A 20,589-nucleotide genomic window follows, 5' to 3' on the forward strand; every position below is an offset into this window, starting at 1 on the left:
TAGCCATGCTGTGGCGGTGTCTCACATAGAAGAACTAGAAGGACTTACAAGCAGAATATACAACTATGTACTGGGGCTTTGTGGGGGGCGGGGGGAAAGAGAGGAACATTGGCAACGGATGTTAGCTGAGGGCGAATCTTTAAAAAAAAATGGCTAAAGATCTTAATAGACACCTCACCAAAGAAGACATACAGATGATAAATAAGCATATGAAAAGATGCTTCACACCTTATGTCATCTGGGAAATGCAAATTAACACAACAAAAAAATATCACTACACATCTATTAGAGTAGCCAAAATCCAGAATACTGACACCACCAAAGGCCGGTAAGGATGTAGAGCAACAGAAATTTTCATTCATTGCTGGTGGGAATCCAAAATAGTATAGCCACTTTGGAAGATAGTTTGGTGGTCTCTTACCAAACTAAACATACTCTTACCATAACATCTAACAACAGGGGGCTGGCCCTGTGCCCGAGTGGTTAAGTTTGTGCCCTCTGCTTTGGCGGCCCAGGGTTTTGCTGGTTTGGATCCTGGGCACGGACATGGCACCACTCGTCAGGCCATGTTGAGGTGGCATCCCACGTGCCACAACTAGAAGGACTCATGACTAGAATACACAACTATGTACTGGGGGGATTTCAGGAGAAAAAGCAGAAAGAAAAAAACATAAGATTGGCAACAGTTGTTAGCTCAGGTGCCAATCTTAAAAAAAAAAATCTAACAACATTCTCCTTTCTACCTCCCAAAGGAGTTGGAAACTTACATCCACACAAAAACCTGAATGTGGATGTCTACAGCAGCTGTATTTATAATTGTCAAAACTTGGAAGCAAAGATGTCCTTCAGTAGGTGAATGGATAAATAAAATGTGATACATCCAGACAGTGGACTATTATAGGCAAAACTATGGAGACAGTCAAAAGATCAATGGTTACCAGGGTTTGGGGGAGGGAGAGGTGAATAGGTGGAAGACAGAGGATTTTTAGGGCTGTTAAACTACTCTGCTTGATACTACAATGGTGGATACATGTCATAATGCATTTATCCAAACCAATAGAATGTACAACATGAAAGTGAACCGTGATGTAAACTGTAGATTTTGGGTGATAGTGGTGTCATTGGAGGTTCATCAATTGTAACAAATTACCACTCTGGTGGGAGGATGTTGATAATGGGGGAGACCATGCATAACTGGAAGCAGGATGGGAAATCTCTGTACTTTCTGCTCAGTTTTGCTATAAACTGTAAATTTCTCTAAAAAATAAAATTTATTTTAAAAAATCAAAAACTTTTGTGTCTCAACAGACATCATAAAAAAGTGAAAAGATAATCCTGAAAATGGAGTATTTGCAGGCAACACATTTGATAAGGGGTTTGCTTTCAGAATATGTAAAAAACTCTTACAAATGAACAATAAAAAGACAACTCAATTTAAAAATGGGCAAATGATTTGAGTAGACATTTCTCCACAGAAGATATACAAATGGCCAATAAGCACATGAAAAGATGCTCCATATCATTAGTCATTAGAGAAAAGATAACCAAAACCACAAGGAGATACAACTTCACATCCACTAGGATTGACAGACAATACAAATGTTGGCCAGGACGTGGAGAAATTGGTGCTCTCCTGCTTTGCTGGTAGAAACATAAAATTTTGCAGCCTCTGGAAAACAGTTTAGTAGTTCCTCAAACTATTAAACATAGAGTTACCGTATGACCAAGGAATTCCACTCCTAGGTATATATCCAACAGAATAGAAGACAGGGGTTCAAACAAAAACTTGTACATAAATGTTTACAGTAGCACTATTCATGATAGCCAAAACAGAAGGAAATCAATTGTCCACTAGTTGATGAATGACTACACATCCATTCATCTGATGAATTATCCATTCAGTGGAATATTATTTGGCTATGAAAGGAAATGAAGTACTGCTTCATGCTACAACAAAGATGAACCTTGAAAATATCACGATAAGTGAAAGAAGCCAGGAAGAAAAGGTCATATTGTATTAGATTATATTACTTTTATACATAATTATGTGAAACATTCAGGATAGGCAAATCCTCAGAGACAGAAAATAGATTAGTGGTTCCTAGGGGTTAGGGGGAGAGAGGAATGGGGAATGACTTCTAACAGGTATGGGGATTCTTTTTTTTTTTTTTAAATTGGCACCTGAGCTAACAGCTGTTGCCAATCTTTTTGTTTTTTTCCTGCTTTTTCTCCCCAAATCCCCCCAGTACATAGTTGTATATTTTTCGTTGTGGGTCCTTCTAGTTGTGGCATGTGGGACCCCACCTCAGCATGGTCTGGTGAGTGGTGCCATGTCCATGCCCAGGATCCGAACCGGTGAAACCCTGGGCTGCCAAAGCGGAGCGTGCAAACCTAACCACTCGGCCGTGGGGCTGGCCCGGGGATTCTTTTTGGGTTGATGAAAATGTTCTAAAATTAGATGGTGATGTGGTTGCACAATTTGGTGAATGTATTAAAAACCATTGACTTGTACACATTAAAAGTGTGAATTTTATGAAATGTAAATTATTTCTCAATAAAGCTCCCATTAAAAAAGGATTGTTAGAAGCAGAAAGAGCAGGCTGTGGCAGTCTAACCATTAACAAACCTGTTTCCAATTCTTCCTGGGTACACTCTTCTTTCCAGGCATTTTTGCAGATAGATATGGCCTCATATTTAACTCTAACCAATGGAATATGAGTGAAAATTTTATTTGCCATGTCTAGGCCTGGCCTATAAAATCCTCAGTCCTCCGTGTCTTTCCCATTTCGTATAAGCATGGTGACTTTTAGCTCTACATTTAGTATTTAGCCATCAGAATTAGTTATTATTGTTATTAATGTTGTTTTATGCCATGTTTTCTTATATTTGCCTACAGATTTATCAATTATTTTACTTATCACGTTTTCTTGCAACTCATTCCTATTTCTGGATTCAATTTTCTTCCTGAATACATTCTTTAGGCATTTCTTTAATTTGGGATGGTTGATAGTACGCTCTTTCAGTGTGCTTATCTAAGATGTCTTTATTTTGTTTTAGTTCTTGAGAGATAGTCAAGTATAAAGTTGTAGGCTGAAAATCATTGGCTTTTAAAATTTATTATTTCACTACTTTCTTGCATCAAATGTTGCTGAGAAATTTCCTGTCAGTCTAATTTGTCATTTCTTATAGGAAACCTGTTTCCAGTCTTTGGTTGCTTTCAAGATCTAGAAAATGTCTAGGTGTTAATTCCTTTCTTTTATTCTCTTTGGGATTCTTTGGTATTCTTAAATTTGAAAATTAGCATCTTTTATCAATTCTGGAAAATTCTCAGCCAGCATCTCTTGCTTATCCTCCATTCTCTTTATTTTCTTCCTTTGAGATTCCTAGACCAAATGTTGAACCATAAAATTCCGTTTTCCATGTTTTCTAACCTCTTTAATATTTTCCATTTTATTTTCTCTCTCATCTCCATTCTGACTATTTTCTTTCCATTTTTTACAATTCTCTAATTCTTTCTTTAACCATGTCTCCCTGGTCTTTGAAACATCCTCTGTGTTTTTTATTTTTATAACTATATTTTTAATTACTGAAGCTCTTATATTCTTTTTTCACCTTCTGGTATTTTTTTTTTGATAATATATTACTTTTATCTCATGTTTAATTTCACTATGTATTTATACTTAATATTCAGTAATTATGTTACTTTATATTCTTAGTGTTCTCACTCTGTTGTTTCTCATAAATTTTGCTTATGGTGACTTGTTTCCCCAGGTAATTTTGTAATTTGGGATGTTGAGCTCATTTTCACTGGGATTCTATATATGGGAATCCTGTGTGGTCTGGATTGATTGCATTGAGGACATGTCCCTTAAGGGAGATTTTATGTTTGATTCTTTTAAGTGCTCTTGAGGGTGTAACAAGTCACATGCTACTTTTTGTGCTAATATCTAAAGTTTCTGGACTATGATGCAGACCTATAGTTCCATATTCTCCAATATTATAGCTAGTATTTTTTTCAGTTTTTGTTTTTTAAACCTAAGATACAGACTGGAATTGACGAGATATCTTCTTACTACTAAAGACCGGAGTTTTGATATTTTCCCAGCTGCTTCTTTCTCTGAAATTGTAGTTTTGAAAATTTCTGATTTATAGCTGGATTCCATTACAACTCCCCACATTTAGGCCCAAAGACACATCTTCTGTCTTTATTTGGCCATTAAAACACAAACCACTTGATTTTGATGAATAATGAATATTCTTAATGCAGTAAAAAGCTTAGAGACTGCTCATCACTCTGGTTTTCAGTTTTCTCTTTATTTTGGCTTCCTTTTCTTGTGAGCTCAGATATTTATTCAAAAGAATTTTTTTTCCCAGATGTTTTGTAGTGGTGGGTTTTCTAAGGAAATGTAAGCCACCATATTGATAGAGATGGAAGTTAAGTTAGCTTTCTGTAAGAGGTGCTGTATCACTAATGGATATCTATGAATCTCCATCTATGGATATATGATAAATAACGATATCTAAGTCTTCACTACATATCATTTTGACCCTTTTTAATCTATATTTCTAAGTATAATATAAAGTTGAATGAATTATCTAACTTTGGGTTTGAAGTGGAAAAGTTAAACATGGGTAAGGCATAGTAGGGAATGACAACTATGAACACTTTACTGAAAAGTTATATTAAATAAAATTATGTGTATAACCCTATATATATAGTATATTATGTATAGAAATTGTGTATCTAATAAAATATATATATATATCTATATATATGTTAGATTGGCATACAGTGCTGCTGGTTTAATCCACCAAGTTTTCCTCAACAAGGAACTGTTGGAGACCCTTCACTAAGTGTAACCAGGTGAATAATCTGTTCAAGCTCATCCAGGTCTCCTATCCTTCCACCGTCCAAGTGTTGTTGACCCTTTCCTAAATCCTCCCCCTCATTAACGCCTCAGGCCCTTCTGTGCTTGGAGATTGCTTCTTATATCGGGGAACTTAAACCACCAGGAAACGCTCAGATTCTTTCTGTACTTATTCAATGTTATCCTTATAAAGACTCTGGACCCACTGTATTTCTAAGGAAGTTCATAGAATCTGGCGTTGATTACTTGATAATTTTGGGATGTATTCCTCATGTATTTGTTTCTTGCTGGAGCTTTTTGTCTATTTCTAATCTTTGCAAAGTGAGTCTCTCTTCAACTGCCCCTCCCCTTGTCACTAGGAGGGGAATCTCAAACACTTCATCTCTGAGAGGTGAAGACACTCCTTGACAGAGATCTGATCTAAAGTGACAGCTTCTTTTGGGCAGAATGAGGGACATTCAGGCCCTTCTTATTTAGAACAACTTAACGCTCTCCTTACCTGCAGAAGTTCAGAGGAGTGTTGGGTTAACCATTTTCTTATCCTCACTGAATGCGCAACGTCAGCTCTCAGCCTTTGGGTTCTCATGCCCCATTCAGACCGCAGGAGCCTGGATATTCCTGCAGGAGGGAATTGACAAGTTTTCTGTTGCTATATTTGAGGAAATCAATATCCCGTAGCTTATACACTTACCTTAAAAAGCACAGTGAACTGAACATCTCTGCTTCTAGATTTGACCACAGAAAAAGGATTAAGTATTAGTCCTGGTATGACTTTACCAACATGTTTCTCCTATTATAGATGGAGGATGGGAATGGAATTTACATTTTAACCAAAAGCAAAAAGAGCAATATTTAGTCTCAGCTAACAGACTTTCCCCAAGCCCTATTGTAGCTTAAGCGCACTGATGGCAGCTTTTTACTTGTAAAAGATACTTGTTACAGAGCACATACCACTAAATGAACCAAATGTACAGAGAGGGGTTTTCTGTTTAAATAAATAACTACCATTTGACATCTGGTGGAAATATCTACGTAGCACCCTTTGTTCTCTTTAGCTTACACTGATGAGGTTTTAAAGTTGAGAAACTGCCCTGTTAGGAAAGGAAGCACATGAAGAAACATGACTATTAGTTTTCCTTCGCTGCAAATGTCTGAAAATTTCACATCTAGAGTCTGTAGTTATTATGGGGTTTGGCGTGTGGGTGGCTGAAAATATGGTACTTGGCCTTTTGGTGCCAAACTTTCATGCAGCTTCAGCTGTCTGTATACAAAAGACATGGCAGAATGTGTCGCTTTACTTTTAATATTCGGAATTGTTCGCCTTGCCAGTGGAATAGTGAATATGTGGATGGTACTGTTGATCTTGGAGCCTGCCAGTCTCATAGAATCTTAATTGATGAAGATGCTGTTAGGAACAGAGTGAGCATGTGGGTGGGGGGTGGCTTAGTGAAAGTCTGCAAATTAGAAAATGCTGCCCTGGGCTCCATTTCTTCTCGAATCCCCTCCTCACCTTCCACACCCAATTTTCTGCTTTTTTCCCCCTTTCCTGCCTCAAATTAGTGTCTTTGATTTACTCTGGTCCCTGTCCTCACATAAATAGAAATTAAATGACAAATTTCAAAGACCCCAAAGGCCATTCTTCAGCTGAAATATCTTTAAATTTTTTTAGTTTTTGGGAAATGAAAAGAATGATCTGTGGGATGCCCCCAGCTTCTGAACAACCTTCTTTGGAAGTCTGATATCTCAAAGGCTTTGGGCTTGAAGTGAGCTGTGAACCATGATCCATGATGACCATTTTTTCTTTCTGACTGTCTGCATTTCTGTCTTCCTTCCTTAGCTTTCTCCTTTCCCTTCCCAAGAGTTTCTTCCAGCTCTGTTCCCTTTCTCTGCGTTTCTATCTAGTTAAATGGAGAGCTATTAAAGCCTTACCTTCCAGGGAAATTGTGAAGAATAAGGAGATGGCTAGGCTGGGTTACCTAGAGAAGTTGTGAGAATCACATCTCTGGAGAGTTTTAAAAATAGTGTTAATAATGATCTGCCTGGGATGAGTCCATGCGTGGTTCTCTCTTGAAGTGGTTGGGACTTGGACTACAACCACTCAAGCTGTGGGTGCAACAGACACCCCATTGTTCACATCAAAGGTGATTTCTGTGTGTGGATTCCAGCCTAGGAAAGACCAAGGGACACGGTGTCTTCTTCATTCTTGGTCATGTTCATGAGCCTTCCTTTTCCCCCATGAAGCCTGCCCTTCCTGCTTTTGCAGGCTTTTTCTGGAGTGGGTTTGATATAGTGATTGCGAGGAAGAAATACTTAGTTCTGTGAAATAAAGGGTTTTCTATAGTTTCCCTCATCATTAATGCAACAAATATTTACTGAAAATGTCCTATGGAATCACCAGGCACTGGGACTGGGGCTGGATAGCAAAGAAAAATGACAGATTCCTTCCCCTTAAAATGCTCACTGTCTGGTGGAGTCAAGATCAACTACATAATTAGTGAGTTTGCATAATTTGTGAGGTACAAAATGAAATTTTGGGCTCTTTGTTTAAAAGTGATTTGGAAATTCAATATTTGACAGCAGAGCCCTAAACCGAGTGCCCTTTCGAGCAGTGGGCTCTGTGAGACTGCACAGGTCGAACGCCGTGAGGCTGGCTGGGAGTTGGGGAGAGAGATGACGTACATAATAAATACAAGACTAGGGAAAGGGCCCAGGAGAGCTCTGTACACATCTCCTGGTGGCGCTGAGGAGAGAGGGGTTCCCTCAACTCAAGTAGGAGTAAGAAAGCAGCCTTCTCTCACAGATTTCCTGTCCACCCAGTGTCGCTATTGGAATTCAGAAATACCTGTTTCACACTTACTCTCTCCCTGGGATATAATAACCAATGGCTTTGTCCTGCCAGACCGAGTATATCTTAATATGGAAATCCTTCCTTGCTCTGCCAAAAAACAAAAAGAAAAGAAAAAAAGATTTAAGTCATCGTACTACAAAAGCTAACAAGCAACAATAAAGTGATATTTTTAAAAAGTCAGTGAGGAAAATAAAGGAAAGATAACGTAAGGGTAGGAAGAATAAATGAAGACAGTAATTAGGTAAGAACGCACGCTATGAGATTCTTTACATTTGCTACAGGTTAGCTGCAAATTTAGTTCTTTTAGTGTATTAAATTATATATAACATAAAATTTACCATTTTGACTATTTTTAGTTATACAGTTCAGTGGTTCTAAGAACATTCATGTTGTTGTATGATCATCATTGCCGTCCATGTCCAGAATGTTTTCATCATCCCAAATTGAAACTCTGTACCCATTGAGCAGTAACTCCTCGTTTCTCCTCCCCCAGCCTCTGGTAACCACCATTCTTCTTTGTCTCTATGAATTTGACTGCTTTAGATGCCTCACTGGAATCATACAGTATTTGCGTCCTTTTGTGCCTGGCTTATTTCACTTAGGATAATGTCTTCAAGTTTCATCCATCTTGTAGCATGTGTCACAATTTCATCCTTTTAAAGGCTGAATAATATTCCATCGTACGTATGTACTACATTGTGTTTATCTGTTCATCCATCAATGGACGCTTGGCTTGCTTCTACCTCTTGGCTGTTACAAATCATACTGGTATGAACCTGGGTGAACAAATAACTGTTTGAGTCCCCACTTTCAATTCCTTTGGATAGATCCCCAGAAGTGGGATTGCTGGGTCATATGGTACTTCTATGTTTAATTTTTTGAGGAACATCGAATTTAGTTTTGAGGTTTACAGGGGCCATCTCAAGAAAGGAAACATAATAAATTGTATGATTCACAGTTCCCTCAAAGTAAAGACAAATAAGTTGTTTGTGACACTAGAAAAAACTTCCTCCTGTGGGTACTCGCAAAGAAGGTGCTCTGTGACATGATGAGAGACGCCATCTACAAGAGCCTGCAATCAAGCTAATGGCGCATTTCCAGAGGCCGTTCAGTGTGGCTGATGGCACAACGCCACAGCACAGGTCGAGGAGTGCGGACCACGTGGTTCAGGCTCAGAGTGGGGCTGGATTCTCTTAGGATGGAGATTCGAAAGAAGAAAATGGTTAGCAGGGGAGAGAGAAATTAAGAAACACATCTAAGGGAGAAGGGAGTTTTCTTAAGAAAGCATTCTTAGCACTTTGCAATTTAGAAAGGAGCATTTTTTCCGGGATGAAGTGTTCTTTATTTCTCTCTGTAGCCAGCCATATTGCTGATTAACCACTGCTTTCATAAACTTCAAGTGGGCCATTCAAGCTGCCTTACCGCTGCTTAATGTGCTGTACTGAGCTTGCTCTTCCTGCAGTGCCTACTTAGTGTTTTGTTTTTATTAGAAATTCACCTTGCCTTGTCTACGGAGGGGAAAGAAAAGGGAAATTATACTCCAGAGCTCGGCAAGCCCATAAAATGGCAGAGATTCCTCAAGAAGACTGCCCCGAACCCCAAGGCCCCGGCTGCCTGCGCTGTAATGAAATGCATGACTACAGGAGATAATAATAATTGCAGCAATGGCTCGTTACAGCTCCCGGATGATTTGGTGCTGTCAGGAGAGCGTTGTCCTCTGACATCCCAGGAGGCAAACGGCATCAGTGACTGCGGGCCCTGATTGGGGCAGTGAAATATTGCTGGCAAAAATTAAAAGGTCCCCCGTGTCAAAATAATTCATGATATGCATATCTTCCATTCTGATGAAACGGCTGATATCTGGATTAGCAAGATAATAAAACTGATCAGGCTACAGTTAAACAATTTAAGTTGGAGAGCTGTTCATTTTGTAGGTGTCACTTGTCAGATCAAGGGGTCAAAGCAGAATGAAAGGCTCTCCCCGGTAACCTTCCAATGATGTGGATCTGGAGTGTTCCTCATGATTTGTCCAAAGTTTTCATCATCGGGCTGCCGCCTAGAATTATCGCGGCAGGCTGTATTCTGACATTCAAATCCCCAGAATGACAGGTTATTAGGAGAGCAGCACGGGCTCTACATACATTAAGCACCGTATCTCTGACCTGTAATGTGAACTGATAGTGATATTGTAATTGAGTGAGTCTGGAAAAAAAAGGAAGGGGGGTCTTTATTAAAACATGGGACTAGAAAGGAAAGCATTTATATTTCTGATGATTTGTGGGGTTGTAAAATAAGCTTTTTGGTGATGATTTATTTTCCGTTTCTAAAAGGCAGAGTGGTGTCCATAGTGTTTATTTGGTGTAACAGTTATTTAACTAAGATAACACAAACTCTCTCAGCCTCCACTCCACGTGCTGAGCAGGCACAGATCAGAAGAGATTTGTTCTATTAAAGGCAGTAGCTTTAAAATGAACAAAGTGGACCCAAGCACAAGCTGAGGCCAGGACTGTCACTTGGGATGTTTGCCTCATAGCTCTGGCCCCATGCCCTGCTCGGCCTGGGCCTGAGCTCTCTCTCCTCCATGAGCCAAGTGAAGGGGGCAGGGAGGGGTCTCCCTTATTGGTGTCAGCGACTCCATTGTGGGGTGGCATCAGGCAACGAATGACTAATTTAATGTGCATTAATGGGGTCTCAGGTGACTCCTTTCAGGCTTCTCACGAAATACCCTAGTCTAAGGGAGCAAGGCAGGCAAGTCACTGACTTTGAGGGTGGGTGTGGATCCTCTCAAACAGTCTGATTCTGCGGCAACTGTAAAGAAACTCGGTGTTGTGTGTGCATATGTGTGTGCACACATATGTGTATAAGTGCATTCATGTGTGGTGCATGTGTGCACGCATATATGTGTGCATGTGTGTGTGTATACGTGTGTGTATGTGTGGGTGTGAATTTGGGATCTGATACTGATTTCACAGAACCCAGAGCACGTTTTAGTAGAATGTGCACTGTACCAAGCATTAGGAAATTGAGGTTCTGGGACAAATTTCAGTGATGACACACTAAGTGACCTTGGGCAAGTTAACTAGTATCTGCTTCTGTAAAATGGCAATAATAGTTGTCACGATGCTGTGGTAAGGGAGAAATGACATGATGGGCAGGAGAGCCGTTATAAACTACAATACAAACACGAAATATTGTCTTTACTAAGAATAGGGCAGACAAATGTGTGGTCCCATGAAATGTAAGGGTTTATTATATCTACATTTATTGGATATGATCAGAAGAGCCCAAAGTCCGATTCTTCAATATTTGAGGTATGTTTCATAAAAACACTGCAAATGAAAAGTGATACCTTTAAACATTTTGGAAACAGCTATCTTCAGTCTCTGTTTAGTTCTCACTATTACAACAATCACTGATTTTTTTCATGTTGTAAAGTTTTCCTGGGGTAAAACTCTACAGAAGAGGAATCACAGCATTCACCAAAATGGAAGCTAGTGGACCTCTCTCTTCTCCTGTTATAGATGGTGGGGTGACAAAGGCACTCGCAAATGCCAATAGGGAGTTAGCAACGGGAGAGAGTAGACGCAAAGATGCTCCAAGATCTTTGGCTGAAGAAGCTAGATGAATGATGGCGACATTTTTAGAGATAATGAATGCTGGGAGAAGGACAGTGTGTTTGGGTATAAAAATGAAGAGTTCTGTTCAGGACATATTAAGTTTGAAATGCCTATTATGTTCTGTTTTCCCCTGTTATAAGTTTAAGGATAGTATTCTTGAATGACTTATTTTTATATTCACATATGAAAAATGTTATAAGTTAACTAACTTACAAATGTTATAAATTAATTTTGGCTAAATAGATAAATTATAAACAATGAATCAAGGATTTGCTTAAATTCTACAAACATATTGAACACTTAAATATATAAGGCCCTGTGTATAAAGAATTCATAAGTAGCTCATCCATGTGAGAAAAAAAAATATACAACAGTAGAGACTAGTGGTGATCATGGATTAGGGTACTCAAAGAATGCTTCCTGGAGGAGGTTAATTTAGAGAGAGGTGAAGAAAGATGGGTTGATGGGTGGGAAATACAAGGGCATTCCAGATGGAAAAATATCATCAGTATCTGCCTCAGATATGTGTCTGAATGAAGGCTTATCAAAACACGAATTTCTGATTGAATAAGAGTGTAATTAAGTGATAAGAAGAGACAGAAGTAAAGCAAAGTTGAAATAACGGAAGAGCAAGAAGAACTGGTATTTTAGAAATATAGCTGTGCGGAATGTAGATATAACATGATGCCTGCGTGAATTCATGTGCACTAGATACCTTTTCAAGGTCTCTCAAGGACTGTGATTCAAGGATAGGCAAGTTAAGTCAGGTTGCAGTTCAATGAGCAAACTCACTCTTACACGTATATACAAACTGATAAAATGTAAGTTACCAAGGGATTCCTGGAGCGAGAGCAATCCCAGGTATTGGAGTCCAGCTCTCCACACCTGTTTATGAAGATGTCTATGCATGGCCCGTGTCTGGCCACCAGGATGCCTCCTCGTCTGATGACCTAGGAGGAACAGGGGAATTGAGAGGGAAAGTGTTTGGATAAACACTGCTGGCAAATAACATATTTTGCATGTATCCAATTTTAAATTTGTCCAAGGCCACTGGATATCTGGAAGTAGTTTCTCTGTGTCCTGGGCTAATTCACACACTGGGAAGATCTGGCTCAGTCTAAGCTACTTACGTTGGTATAGATACTTTGAATTATTAAGCCAAAGGACTTGCTAGCAGCCTAGTTTTGGGGTCATTTTAGATAGAAATTAATTTAGGATCAAGGACTGGGCTTGCGTGAAATGCCCAATGAATGTGATCCCACTGTACTCATAATTTGAAAAATAACATATAAAAATTTATTTTTATAAGTGTAGGAACTGTTGTCAATGTCTATTGTGTTTATGTGTAGGAGAGAGTGAAAGAAGGAGGAACAGATCACAAGGTGTCACCCAGTTTTGCTGCGGCTCACATGCTTCCATGGGAGGACGTTCGCATGGGTGTGACTACGATCCAATTGGTGAATTTCAGAAGAAGAAGTGGTTAATCTCATTGCCATCAGTACCAGGTGAGTTGCAACCAACAAACTTCCTGAATTGATATACTTCAGTGTTTGCTTACAGATAATCATAATTCCAGAAAAAGTGAAAGTAAAGTTGAAAATAAAATAAGATACTGAATTGAAGTTGGACAACTTTCTGTTTATTTTGAAAGTAAAAGTAGAAGGACATTGCAACTTAAATGTTTTACAGGGACCAGCATAGATAATATAGTCTTAGGTACAGTCTATAACATTATTTGCTTATTTTGAATGCTGAAATTATTTTTAATTTCCAAAATAATGTTATTAACTCTCTTATAAACCTTTGGTTTAACAAACACCCACGGTGCTGAGTTCAGATGTGAACTCTTTAATCAGGTATTCAATGCAGGTCAGAGACTTTTTGGTTATATTGATAAAATTTCCACAAACTCATAGATCTAAAATGTTTCCAGATTTTCCAGTGTGGAAAGTAAAAGTGGAGGACCTAATTTAGTTCCAAGTAGTTCCTTTAAAGCAGCCCTTTATGCTTCACTTCTCACCTTCTATCTTTTGTTGACATAATATTCTTTGTTTTTATTATCATTACCCCATTTTCTTTAGTCCCGTAATAGATGGAAGGGAACACTTCTAAATACAGATCCTCCACTTATCAGAAAGAGGGCAGCCTAGGAGAGAGCCAGGGCTGTTGGGATTGTGGTTTGCAACTGTTTGAGGGAAGCTATGGTCCAACCTACTGTTTCATTGGGATAGTTTTTATCCTTGTATTTCTTGATTGAAGAACTTGTAACAATTCAAACAAAATAAATTAGGTACTTCAACTGCCTTCCTAATGGGAGGCATTAAAGCTTGGTGGATTGGAACATGCGCTCTCAACCTGACAGTCCAGCTTTGAATCCCTGCACCATAGCCATGTGATTTTTGAATGGGATCCTTACATCTCTCTGTGCTTCAACCTCTCTATCTGTAAAATGAGAGACAATGGTAAATAGTAATTATCTCATAGGGTTAGTGCAAGGGTTAAACTGGTTAATCAGTGCACAGCACTTAGACTCCTGTTAGCTAATACTATTACTGTTCACGATTTTCCGTCGTCAGCTTGTTACCCTCATTGGCTCTTGGCGAGAGAGCACTTTGCTCTTTTCCTCCCATTCGTTTGAAATTTCGGGGCCGGTGCCAGCTATTATCTTTACTGTGCATTTGGAGCATTACACTTTAATACATTATTTAGCAACACTGTTAAACTTCTCCTTAAGGCATGGAATGGAAGTTTTCCCACAGATCAAACTCTAGGAAGGGAGGGGGGCCTGGAGGGACCTAGGGAGAAAGACGGTCCCTGCGTGGAGTAGGAAGCTGCTATGAGAGTTTGGGGCTGGAAATAGACTCCAAAGGGAGCTATCCCCTTGCTGTGGTCTGTTAGGAGTTGGTCCCCACAGTGCTCATATCCGACCGAGGTGCTCGCGGGGTCCTTCCTTCTCCAGGAGCACGGGGACAGTCTGCACATGTGGTTCTGTGTCTCCCCTACAGGGGGCAACACCGCAGCTCTGGTCATTTGTATCCTCCAGCTTTTCTCTGCTCCTTCCCATTTCCTTTCTGAAATACATTGTTTTTACAGCCCATCTAATTTGGATGTAAGCTTGGCCAGCCTCTTTGTCATTTTAATATATATTATTTCAGTTTTTCACACAATCTGTAATTTATTTTATTGGCTTTCTAATAAATAGAGAGGAAAAGCTCTTATTTCCATATGGACTGTGCATTTTGGAGATGCTTCTCGTGGCTCAATACTAGAAAAAATCCACTCTGGCTCATTTTCATCCCTCCCATTTGAGGTTTATGTGTCTCTCCTCTCCTAATTTTTCATTAGAATATAATAATAGTCTGAGGAAAGGGTGATTTGATATGTGATATATTTCATTATGCTCTTATGGTAAGGGTAGCGTCTAAAGTGGGAGAGCATCACTAATTTTTCGGCACAGTAATTTATTCTGCAGTATTTAAATGTTGTAATTTTCACACGGAGGCACATGCTGCCACATCTATCTTCCCCTGGACCAGTCTGTCTTGCTCTTTCCTTTTCATCTGTTTTGTTTTTGCATATTTTTTTCATAAATTCGACAGATGGCCTCTTGATGAATCCTTGATAATACTGTCATGTAAAGCAGCTAAGACTAGAAATCATCTCGCAACAATTTTTCATTGCAAAGGGAAAATTGAACAGAGACAAACATCACTAAGTCCATAACAACAGTCACAAAATATCTCCTTCATGTAAATAAAGAGGACAGGCTTGCCTCCTAATGCCTCCGCACAAATGCCAGTGTCCTTTTAAAGTCCTCTGAATATTTCATGTTGTGTTTAGATCCCCCTTCAAGCCTCGGGTTGGTTGAGATTTGTGGGTTTTCATATTCCGAACATTTGCACAGCCTCTTCCGCACGTCCTCTCTCTTCTCCCCAAGCCCCTCCTTTCGGGGCTTCATAATTGTGGATCAGGTGAAGTTTGCGTCCCCTCATTTCAAGGTCATGCACCAGTAGGACCATTTTCCTGACTCAGAGGGCACGTAATTTCACAGCCGTGTACTCCTCATTAATCCCCCTGAGTGGGGGCTTGGGAAGTTCCAGATCACGGGTTTGTTTTTGTCTTGTTCTCTGACTCAGTGCTTCACAAAGGGATTAGATTAACCCCTTTGATTGTATTGTATCTTACTGCATCATGTTCAAAATAAAGTGATTTCTTCTACCCTCTCCCCTGCCCCCAGGCCCTGCCCCTTCCCATTTCCTGTCCTCATATTTTTTCCTCCCATTTAATGAATAGGTTGCAGTTCATTAAAGAGAGATTTGTGGCAAATACAGAGAACTGTTCATTTACTGGTAGTAATTATAGCTTTCTTTTCTGATATACATATATATGTATGTATATACCTATTTCCCCATTCTCTTTCAGAAGCATGTCTATGAAATCTCCAGGATTGCCACAAGGATGAAAATTTGTTGTCCACTGGGTGTGAACTGAAGTCCCTCTGGGTCTGAATTCTTATGGTTTCTGAAAAGTAGAATATCCTGAAACAAGAACATTATTAATTTGTTTCTCTGTGCTGTTGGGCTTCTAGGATGAGTAGGACAGGATCTCAAACGAGATCTTTCCTCATTTTAAAATGGCTCCTTTCTCCTTGCCCTCCCTTCCCTGTCCTCATTCCTGTCCCTGATGGCCTCTGTGGCTCTCAGCAACCATGAAAATGACCCATCTGGGGCCTTTTATGATTTCTCAGGCTGTGTGAGCCATTGCAAGCCCTCTTCGCAGGTACTGAAACTCACCACTTCCCACGATGGTAGCAATAATAGCTTTCAGATGTCCAGTGCTTTTCTGTATCAGGCGCTTACCACCTCCCCTTGAGGTAGGCATTATTGTGCCCATTTTACAGAATCGGAAGCCAAGCTTCCGAAAAGTTAAGTCGCCTGAAGTCCACATTGTTAGACAGATCACAGCCAGGACTGGACTGAGATCTCCTGAATTTCACAGCCCACACTGTCTTCTTCCTCTGTACCATCCTGTTTCCTCACCGGAGGAGCTGTTCTAAGCTCCAGATTTAAAACTAATAGGCTGGTTTGAAGTTTATGCGGATGCGAACGCAAAATGAAACTGTGCATCCTTTGGGGAGATGATGCCTGCCCTCTTTCTCTTTCTCCTCCGTTTGACAATAAACGTGGGCTGGGAAGTGATCAGGCAGAATTGAGGTGAGCTGTGCTCAGTTCCAACGGAAGAGACCGAGGCTGCAGAGCCTGCCTGGACAGCTGCCCTCCACTCGGGGACACAGTGGAAAGCAGGGGTCGAGAGCATCAGCGCTGTCAAACAGACCGAGATGAAAATAACTAAGCTCATTTTACTTCTCTAAGCCTAGAACAGAGATCGTTGTGTGGATTAAAAGCTGATATGTGTGAAGCAGTTTAGAAGGTCTCTGGCACAGAATAAACACTCAATAAGTGACAGCTGTTGCTTTTGTTGTTGTTAGAGGTGTTGTTCTGTGGCCCGCCAGGCAAAGACGGCCAGGAACACACCCAGAGCCAAACCAAAGTCGGCTTACCTGGTTCACTGCAGTCAGGGATGGCGCACCTCGGACGCCACTTGCTCAGGGGGACTTGGGGTGGGGAGGGGGGATGCTTATTGCAGGTTTGGGCTTGTGCCAGGTCATTCTAAGGAGGGTTTAAAGAAGCAGAGGCCAATTTGGGATGGGGTGCTGTCAGGACGTAGGGTCAGTTTGATCACTGGCTATCTGGGTAATGTTTTCTCCAGGAGTCAGGAGGATTAAAGTGGGACAGAGCCGTCATTGGTAAAGAAACGGAAGTTACTCGTTTAGTCACAGGCGAGGGATGTTTAGTGTCCTTGTCTCTGTCTCATCTCACACGTGGCCTTGGACAGACCTTGTTTCTACCATGTTCCCCTGCATCTGGAGTGACTGTGCCTGATATTTGTTTATTTTGTGAGCACTGTCTGTGTGCAGTTGTGAACATTATGGCTTAGGAGGCAACTGCCAAGGCCTTTTTACCACTCTCCCATTGATTAGAAGCTTTCTCCAACACTTGGAAAAAAAACACCATATACATAATAGAACTTTCTGAACGCCCTTGGAACTTTTACAGGGCTGGTAGCATAATGTCCTAGGAGCTCAGGGATGTGGGTTGTTATGGTGAAAAGAGTTGGGAGACAATTAAATTGGGAGATAATTGGACAGACTATTATAGTATGTATAGTATGTTTAGTATGAACAGTTTTGTGATATTGGCAAGACAATAAAAATTTATAAAATTCTGAAATTCAGGCAAGGTCTGGATTTTTCTATTTCACTACACAGAGGCCATAACTACTATAAAGGGAGAGGGCCCTGGTGGTGAAAGTGAAATTCAGAAAGGTAATATAAAAATGTAATGGCCAAAGAACTTGGAAAATTCCTATTTTAAAAACTAATATTCAGTCATACAACAAATATTTATTGAAAATGTAATCTATGCATGGCATTGTGATAAGTCCTGGAAATACTACATATGGTGAGGAAGATAAGGTCCCGGACCAAATTTCTCCCTCTTTTAATTTCATTCAATGCCTACTTATTGTCAGATATTGAGTATCTGACACATGGTAGGCACCATACACACATCAAAAAACTAAACCAAACCAACCAACAAAGAAAAACAAAAAACCATTCCAAAACCAAAATCCAAACCAAAGACAGATTAAGATAAAATAAAATAACATGAAGTAAAATAAAATAAAATACAATAAACTTTGCCCTCAAGTTACTCATTCTTTGCCCTCCAGCAAATGAGGAAGACTGTTTTTGGTGACAATGTTTTGAGATAAACGACTCTTATTCAAGGCTGCCCCTCAGACTGTGCTTTTTGCTGCCTGCAAGATCAACTTCTTTTTGGTGGCCAGATTAAAGTCAACTTACCTTTACTGGGTCCAGGCACTATGCTAAGAGCCTTCGCCATCACAGTTTCCTCTCTCGGGAAGAATGTGCCATGGATATTTTTTGCTCCATCACACCCTGAAGGTGCTGAGGCACAGAGAGGGTAAATGAGTTGCCAGGCTTCCCACAGCTGGAAATGATAGAGATGGGGTTTGAACCCAGGTCCCTTCACTTCAGATTCAGGCCTCCTCCCTCCACAGAAAGCAGAACTTCAGACAAAATTCTAAAATCTTAGCGCTCTTGTTTTTTCATTTGCTTCATCTGTCAAATGAATTCCTCGCTAATTCTCACATTTTCTAACTCCACATAGCTACTGTCTTTTTAAAGACAAATTAAAGCTTCCTTCTTTTGTTAGATAGGCAATGTTTGTATATAATTACGTGCTTCATCTATGGCCGTGTGAGATAATAGGGGGAAAAGACAAATGTGAGTGACTGGCTTTACTTGGCTTCAGAGTCGCAGCTCTTTGTGCCTTTTTATGAGTTTGGGTCTGAAAAGCCATTCCAGAAACCTATTTTCCTCCCAAGCTCTTCACCACCAAGCAGGGAGAGATGTTTTGTTTTGCCTCAACCTGGGAATTTTGATGAACTCAAGTGTATGTATTTTTGTTAAGGCCACTCATCAACACTTTCTGTGCCTCTGTTTCAAACGTTTTTTGGATCTAAGAAAATCATAGATATTTGATCCACAGTATTCCTGTGAGAAATAACTACTAAATATTTTGGAAGGGGGTTTGCAGATGCATATGGCGAAGAACACAAACGCTGCTGTTGGACACGACCCTGCCCTCCGCTCTGTGACCCACGTGGGGAGTTATTAGGCTGACATCACAGGTCTCATTCATAGGATGGTAGCACAGCCAGTCTTCTCCATTTGTGAATTCACATCTGGGGATTTCTATTTGAAGAAGTTGTCTTTTGTAACTCAGCCTTTCTGATTTATTCTTTTCTTTTGCTTGGGGTGAGACAAAAGGAATGGAGCACGTTTTTGTAGTCCTTGAGTGGGAGCAGTATTACCCTAGTATGGTGTGTGTATTAAAATTCACATCTTTCCATTAGCAGGAACTTATTCAGCATTATCTCTGTTCCTTAGGGGCTGGGTTATTCCATTTATAATTAACTTTTATTTTTTATTTTTACATTTTATCACTCAGATGCAATTTTGCCTTGCAGAAAAACATCTCACTAACCTCGTGCCCTTCCCCACATATACTCCTGCACCTTTTTTTTTTTAAACCTCTAAGAAGGCCCCACTTCCCAGTGCAGTGCCTGGAGATTTTCCCAACAGGACGCTAGAAAAATTCCCACATTCTGTAGTAATTTCAGTACCAGCAGGGGCATCAGCTGTTTGCTGCTGTCCCTTTGGGATCACAAAATCAAACAGTAATATCCCTGATATGGACAAAGTGTGGGCTTCAATTATTCAGCAAGAATCACAGTTGTGCAGGGAAAGCAGCGTGCCAAAGTGGACTCCGCACAGGCCTGGGAGTGAGAAACTCCATGTTTTAATTGAGATTCTGCCCTGATGCACAGACTGGGCAAGTCTGTGAACCTTTCTGTGTCTAGGCCTTCAGATACAAGATCCGTTGCCTGCAGTTCTCGGTCAAGCTGTGGAGAATATTGAGAGAATAACATCTCTCCATGTACCTTTCTCTACGTTTTCACTTAAGACTTTCACTTGTTAGGCATGGAGGACTCATCACCTCCCAGGGAGGCAAACCCTGATCTTTCTCACCTGGGTAGAAGGTCAGAAATGGCACTTTTCCTTCAAAGTCACCCAGCCTTAGGAATCTGCAGTACCCAGCATCAACCTGTTTGTATGCAAGCACTGCGTATCTGACTTTGGCAAAGTGGGAGCAGACTTTGCACAGAGCTGGAAAATGAACAGACCGGTGCTCGAGTCCCAGCCCTACCACTTATCTTATTTCAGAGTTTTGAAGACACATTTTAACTTGTCCAAAATTGAGAGACATTTTAAAATTAATGACATTTTTGCATGTTGTCATATTTTAACTTTCAGCATTTTTTCTTTCTTAGTGGAACATAAAATAGTGGTGAGTCTTATGATCAAAGTTAACTTAGATTCAATGCAATACTACAGTACTTGTGTGGCTGTGTGCAAGTCATGTACCATCTCTAAACGTCAGTTTTATTTATAGAATGGGATGCTAATGGCAATGATGCTGCAGGTTTGTTGTATGATAAAGTATGTGATTGAACTTCTCAGAGAATTGGACAACAGTAGTCATTCTATGAAAGTTTGTTGATGGAATCTTCAGATCTAGAAGATACTGGGGTAGATGGAAGCCACTAT

This window comes from Equus przewalskii, chromosome 8 (genome assembly GCF_037783145.1).
Source record: "Equus przewalskii isolate Varuska chromosome 8, EquPr2, whole genome shotgun sequence".
In the NCBI taxonomy this organism is placed as follows: domain Eukaryota; kingdom Metazoa; phylum Chordata; class Mammalia; order Perissodactyla; family Equidae; genus Equus; species Equus przewalskii.